Raw genomic sequence first — 7,759 nt, forward strand, 5'->3', positions numbered from 1 at the left:
ACGCGCGTTCACGACAGTACCATGACGCGAGCGTGTGGCGGCGCCCGTCGCTGACCCAGATCCGGCGTGATGATGTCATTACGCCAGATCTGGGTCAGCGCCGGCGCCGCCACACGCTCCCGTCATGGTACTGTCGTGAACACGCGTCCAAAGTAATGCAGTAGAGACGAAAATGTGGAATAAAGTCGTTATTTTTGTTTTCTTTGCGTTACCCACGTGGTAGTAAAAATTTCAATAAAAATCAATTTTCAACTTTAATTGTTTTGTTAAGATGCACACACATTAATAACTTTCAACAAAAAGTGATTCCTATATTTGGGTTTCTCTCCTGAGGTGAATCAGTGCCCAAGCACACGCTGTTCCTGAAGGTCTGCTGTCCAGTTGGACCTCTATCAGATATCCCAGCATTCCCTGAGTGAGCTGGTCTAAACTGCTCTACTGGTGTGACATCAGACATGTTGAAAGGTCTGCCTCTATGGCTATGCCATGCTGTAGGAATGCTGAAAGACCACAAATGCTATGAAGGTATTTTGGAAGAGATTTATACGATTTCAAGATGTCTCACATAAAGACCAACACCACAACTGTAAACAATTTATGTTACAGATACTCCATTACATCATGAAACTGAGGTGTTTACTCACAAACATCTCATAATAAGATCTCTAATAGGCTACCTCAATTTTTTTGAGAGAGAGAGCACATGGAGAAAACGGCATTTAACTAAAATAAGGGAAGCGAATTAAAGGGTTAGTTCACCCAAAAATGAAAATTCTGTTATTAATTACTCACCCTCATGACGTTCCAAACCCGTAAGACCTTCGTTTATCTTCGAAACACAAATTAAGATATTTTTGATGAAATCTGAGAGCTCTTTGATCCATCCATAGACAGCAAGGATACTATCACGATCAACGCACAGAAACGTATACAGCAAGGACATCGGTAAAATAGTTCATGTGACATCAGGGGTTCAACTGTAATTTTATGAAGCTACGAGAATACTTTTTTGTGTTCAAAGAAAACAATAATAACATAATTTATTTAACAATTCTTCTCCCCGAGTTACCGTCTTCCGCCATTTTGGAGAGTACCCCAGAACGTAATCAATGTAATCAGCATTGTTTACATTCAGTAGAAAGCGCGCACATGCTGAACGTAAACAACGCCGATTAAGTTTTGGGGTACTCTCCAAAATGGCGGAAGACGGTAACAAAATGGCTTTCAGATTTCATCAAAAATATCTTAATTTGTGTTCTGAAGATGAACGAAGGTCTTACGGGTTTGGAACGACATGAGGGTGAGTAATTAATGGCAGAATTTTCATTTTTGATTGAACTAACCCTTTAATAAACCAAGGAAACAAATTCTTCATTTTACTGAACAAATTCTTAATCTTTTATTTCTCCCATGGATTTCAAGAGAAACATCTGAGACAAAATTCAAATTTAAATAAAACACAACCAAGATCTCCATTAACATTCTTCTTGAACTGCATCATCCACATGACAGTCATGTGTGTTTGCAGCACTCAGTCTGCAGGAAACAGAATGGAAAATCACATCTAAATAAATCCTGATAGCTTCATCTGACAGCAGGGTTGGCTAAGGTTAACGGTGTCATCGATTGACATTCCAGCTCAGTCAGAACCGGCGAGGTGATCATAGACACATACATGCAATTTATCGGACTAAATTAAGCAGGTGGGTTGAGCAGGGGTGTGTTGCCTGGGCACCAATAAGTAGGTGACTTTCTGTTATGGTGTTCAACGTGCAGCGCAGTGCTGTGAAATTTTGGCCTTGGGACGCTTGTGCCTTTTTAATTCGCTTTAAACCACATCAGTACTTCAATAAAGTCAGAAAATCTTATTACTGTATTATCTACAAGATCTTACGCTAGCATCAATATGGGCTTGAGTAGCGACGTCACAAACGTTTAGTGTATCATAACAACCACAAGTCCCTTCTAGAAACAGCGAGAAAGGAAACAGGGTCAAGGGCACAGTGTCCATCCAGAAAGAAAACAGACTCATGTTTTGTTGACGTGTTTTTGCCAACGTCTATCCAGTCACATGAGCGTGTTTAGAGTGGGCACAATGTACCTGGCACCATCCGACTACCCTTTGCCTAGAAACTTGTGACTGTGATTTTATGTTGGAATGTATGTGACAAACATTCTTCAGTTTTGGTTTTTGGCAGGAATGTCTAAAAACTAATTTAGGACATGCTTGCAGCCAGCCGACGGTCTGACAAAACTCCCTCTGTCTGACCTCTGTAAGAACACGAAAACAAGTTCAGTTATGAACAAATCCACAAGCGTGTCAAGATACCACAAGACTCTTTCACTTGAGTAACTCAATATTATAAGAAAACATGCTTTATAAATGGACGCACGTAGGCTTGCAGGACCCAGTTTATACCTGACCAGGAAGTACATCTTAACGTCTTATGCCTTAGTTGTTTATACTGGCAACACGAAGAAGCTTCACTCAACGGTTTAAAACAATTCAATCAGTGTGTCTTCCTCCAGACAAAGACGCATGATAATTTCAAACGGACGATACACATGAGACAGGAGGGTAGCCAAAGTGGACAGAGTCTCAGCTTTCTGTCATTGGGAGCCAAACAATTTCTCAATCAGTGACACTGCATTGACCTTCCCACTAAAGAGACATGCAAGATACTCTAAATCATAGGTTGAAGAGGACAGACACACAAAGAAAATAAAATAAAATAAAATAATAATTGCACTTTTGACCTAATAATCATTGCACAAAAACCAGTCAATATGACATTTTTGTTGTCAAACTTTCTCTTATTCAGCTATGTTTACTTTTCAGTCTAACACCATGAATTGGCAATGTTAATGACTAGATTTAACATTGACAAAATCAAAATGGTTTATGGAATAAATAAATGTTTAAGTGAAATCCTTTAGTAAATTAAATAAATGGTAAAGTTAATTATTCAAAAAATGTATTAAATAGCTAAATCATTGTACCTTGTAAATTTTAAGGAAATGAATGCATGCATTACTGATGATTAATCAAAAACTGGATGGTGATACTAATTTTGACTGCCTGGGGTCTCAAAAATAAGAGGCCCGCTATTGCGCAACACCCAAAACCAAGTTACTAAAACTGATATAGAGGAACAGTGCTTGAATGTGTGCCAGTGTCTGTCAGCACAAGCTCACATAAATTAAGAAATAATGAATGTTATTTGTTCCTGGTCCCTCCTCAGCAATAACAACATCTGAACACCTTATTGCAATGCTTTATACAAAACACATTAATTTGCTTAAATGCAATTTTATTTATTGTATTTGTGGTTCAGATCTTGAAACTGCGATATAATTTCTTGCTATTTAGACACTGCAATTGCGTCAAAGGGGTGCCTCTGAGAATTTTAATCAATTTCAGATGAATGCCTTTTCCACAGATTTATCAGTCTAACATCAACATTGACATAAATGTTGACAATCTAATGGTTAGTTTATAACCATTTCTTATGCATTTTAATGCCTCTAATGGATCTAAAGTTATAAACGCTTGCTGACAGACACTCTAATTGGCTGATGGCGAGTTAATGACTCACATTCATTTTTAATTACATGTCTGGGACTCAACCTGCAACCTTTATGACAGCAGCCCAGGTTCTAAACCACTAGGCCACCACTCAGAGATGTGTTGAGGCTTGTTTTTAGCACGTCTCATATGAGGGGTGTCAGGTAGCATGTTATGTGATGGGGATGTAGATAGATGCATGTGACCAATTATGAGAAACGTGCAAACTAATCAGTTTACACAACACAGACCTGCAGGATGAACTTCCTACTATTTCCTACTATTTTTATCATGATCCAGTAAATCTCATGAAATAAAATTAAACTGCTTTGAAACTGTTTTTTCCCCCTGATTACTTTGGGTTTGAAAAAAAAAAAAAAGTAGAATTCTAGGTATTATGTTCAACTTCACATTGCGCCATCACAAAAAAAAGTATTTCCAGGACTGTAATAATATTATAAGGGTCAACAACACTGAGTTTGGGATTCATTGACAGACACACACCCACATGTGTAAATATTTTAGGGTAGTATCTCTATTTATAGCATAAAAACCCAATAAATAAAAGTGTAAATGGTCAAAGATCAGAGCTGTTTTGTATGATGCCCTTGACTGTCATCTATATAATATGGAAACATTCTACAGCCATTCTACAGTTAAACAAAAATCATAAAACAAAATTCCTCTGACCTACAAGCAGCTATCAGAGGATTTACTGAAACAGTGTGGAGCATTAAAAGATAAAGCATCTGGTCTAAGGAAGGGACATTTCACATACAGTGACTCCGCTGTAGTAAATAAAGACCCCCTACTGGCCCCATTCAACAGAAAACTTCTCCTAGTGGCAGCTCCTTTGAATTGTTTACATATAAATAGAGCTCATGGACCATGGTATGACATGTGTTAGTGAGTGTTGATGGAATAAGGTTTTCCATGATTGCAATTAAAAAAAAAACGTTATTAACATTTATAATATAATAAAGTATGTAATCATTTAAAATGATATTATAATATTATATTATTTTCAGCACTGTAAAAAAGGTATATGTCCCTCAGAATTAATTTTTACGAACTGAACAAAATTAGAAACTTAGTGACTGTCTGTTTAAAAAAAAATCATTCTGATACTACTAGTAATAAATAAATTTAGACACGCTATTGCAACTCTTATGGCATGAGGTGACGCGGCTCTCTCTTTTAGATCAGTTTACTCTTACTAGAAGAACAGACTCCAGCTTACTTATAAATAGAAAAAGATTTATCTGCAGACCATTTAAAATCATTGCATTATTTAACCTGTGGCCTAATGCTAAGCATAACAATGATATTTTCTAATGTATTCTGTTATTTTTTTTATTACTTTATCACATTTAAAGTCTATTTTGTTTTTATTTGCAAATGTACCGTTTCATTATTTACATTTACGAACATTCGTACCTAACGCATTAAAATTAATTTCTAGTTTATTTTGTTTCTTTGGTATTTCACTGTACAGAAGAATATTGCTACGATTTTTTTAAAATAAGTAAATAAAAAAATGTATAAACTGGCAGAAAAAAGCAGACGACATGCGCAACGACAAAATAATAATGGTCAAAATAAATTACCATTAAACGCGCATAACGCCACATTCATACTGCACGCGCTCGACGCGACTAAACCAGAACGCTCACTAAACAACGAAGTTGCAGGCGAGCGTCTCACACCAAACCACAGGCTTAAGCAGCGGCAGTTTTCATAAACCTCAAAACATTTTAATGTCCGCAGCTACCCCTCTTTTCCCCTGCAGGATAGACCACATTACAAGGCGGGAGACCCCGTGCGCCTCGTCCCACGTTTTCCTGCCCCGATAACGGAGCGCCTGCAGTGAACTTAACCACCAGTGCTGGCCGTTCGCGCCAGTTTCACATTGATTGATTTGCAACAATAACTAAAGTAAGAGTAGCCTATATTAACTGATGGACGTTTTGGAAAACGCCGTAGATGGGAAAGCAACCGGGTTGACTGTAACAGATGTTGGTCTTACCTTGCAGCTGGTTTCAGAGCAGAGCACACTGGATCCACTGATACTTGTGTTGCAGGAAAACTTCCCTCAGATTGTGTGTGTCCTCCAGCTCAGGCGTCTGTGGTTATGTGGGCTCTGAGTCTCCTGACAGGTGGTGTGTAGTGTGTGTGGTCATTTGCGACGTGTAAGGTAGGCTACATGGATCAGGTTTCACTGCGGTTTTGTACATGCTCCTCCCGACTTTTACTATTAGCTGAGAGAAACTGGCATGCAAAGAGTCAAATTTAGGTTTACATCTTCAAAGCAATAAAAAGAAAGTCTTTAAATCAAATACAATCAACATAATTTACGGAAGGAAGAGGAAGTTGTAGCCTAAAATAAAACCTTGATCCAAAAATTATTCAATCCAGAGAAGGGTCATTCTTGCTATTGGGTGCCATTTCAGCTTGGTAACTTTCTATCAAAAAATGTTTACATTTCCATGATGTAATCATTTAATCTGAAGAAGGACATGTTAAACTATGAGAAAAATATAAAAAGATTTATCTGCAGACCATTTAAAATCATTGCATTATTTAACCTGTGGCCTAATGCTAAGCATAACAATGATATTTTCTAATGTATTCTGTTATTTTTTTTATTACTTTATCACATTTAAAGTCTATTTTGTTTTTATTTGCAAATGTACCGTTTCATTATTTACATTTACGAACATTCGTACCTAACGCATTAAAATTAATTTCTAGTTTATTTTGTTTCTTTGGTATTTCACTGTACAGAAGAATATTGCTACGATTTTTTTTAAATAAGTAAATAAAAAAAATGTATAAACTGGCAGAAAAAAAGCAGACGACATGCGCAACGACAAAATAATAATGGTCAAAATAAATTACCATTAAACGCGCATAAGGCCACATTCATACTGCACGCGCTCGACGCGACTAAACCAGAACGCTCACTAAACAACGAAGTTGCAGGCGAGCGTCTCACACCAAACCACAGGCTTAAGCAGCGGCAGTTTTCATAAACCTCAAAACATTTTAATGTCCGCAGCTACCCCTCTTTTCCCCTGCAGGATAGACCACATTACAAGGCGGGAGACCCCGTGCGCCTCGTCCCACGTTTTCCTGCCTCGATAACGGAGCGTCTGCAGTGAACTTAACCACCAGTGCTGGCCGTTCGCGCCAGTTTCACATTGATTGATTTGCAACAATAACTAAAGTAAGAGTTGCCTATATTAACTGATGGACGTTTTGGAAAACGCCGTAGATGGGAAAGCAACCGGGTTGACTGTAACAGATGTTGGTCTTACCTTGCAGCTGGTTTCAGAGCAGAGCACACTGGATCCACTGATACTTGTGTTGCAGGAAAACTTCCCTCAGATTGTGTGTGTCCTCCAGCTCAGGCGTCTGTGGTTATGTGGGCTCTGAGTCTCCTGACAGGTGGTGTGTAGTGTGTGTGGTCATTTGCGACGTGTAAGGTAGGCTACATGGATCAGGTTTCACTGTGGTTTTGTACATGCTCCTCCCGACTTTTACTATTAGCTGAGAGAAACTGGCATGCAAAGAGTCAAATTTAGGTTTACATCTTCAAAGCAATAAAAAGAAAGTCTTTAAATCAAATACAATCAACATAATTTACGGAAGGAAGAGGAAGTTGTAGCCTAAAATAAAACCTTGATCCAAAAATTATTCAATCCAGAGAAGGGTCATTCTTGCTATTGGGTGCCATTTCAGCTTGGTAACTTTCTATCAAAAAATGTTTACATTTCCATGATGTAATCATTTAATCTGAAGAAGGACATGTTAAACTATGAGAAAAATATATGGGTCCAGCTCAGGATATTCTTTAATATTTTTTCACGAAATTGTTCACACGTGCAAGGGCTAAATGTCCACCCTGTTACAGGACAATCTCATCTCAATTACATCTCAAGTGTTTTGAATGCACAGTTATTGTAATATTTACATTTTCCAAGAGCTAAAATGTCCCTCTCTTTACACTGCAAATGTATTTCAACAATACATAATCAGTAACTCTTGAAAAAGGTTGTATTTTAAGGCAGTTTTATTTCAGCACATTTCTTTTAGAATAAAAAGACATTTCAATAGAATTTCGGCACCATTCTAAATTATTTAATTTGACCATTTAATTCCCTACAAGTAACCAGAAAGATATGCATAACATTT

At 37.6% G+C, this 7,759-nt stretch overlaps 1 protein-coding gene across 5 annotated transcripts in view; it reads right to left on the reverse strand.

Annotated features, from left to right (window-relative positions):
* Positions 1 to 7,053, reverse strand: part of LOC107720662 (high affinity cationic amino acid transporter 1-like) — a 29,236-nt gene extending 22,183 nt beyond the window's left edge. For 3 of the 5 annotated variants that reach the window (XM_016528436.1, XM_016528434.1, XM_016528431.1), the window contains exon 1: positions 6,883 to 7,052. The gene's annotated coding sequence lies outside the window, so the exon portion shown is untranslated. Of the gene's footprint in view, positions 1 to 5,591; positions 5,763 to 6,882 lie in introns of those variants that run through there. The other 2 variants (XM_016528435.1, XM_016528432.1) reach the window with 2 other exon arrangements.
* Positions 7,054 to 7,759: the final 706 nt, after the last annotated feature.

The sequence above is a fragment of the Sinocyclocheilus rhinocerous genome, unplaced genomic scaffold (assembly GCF_001515625.1).
Source record: "Sinocyclocheilus rhinocerous isolate Xijiao unplaced genomic scaffold, SAMN03320098_v1.1 scaffold603, whole genome shotgun sequence".
Taxonomy (NCBI): Eukaryota; Metazoa; Chordata; class Actinopteri; order Cypriniformes; family Cyprinidae; genus Sinocyclocheilus; species Sinocyclocheilus rhinocerous.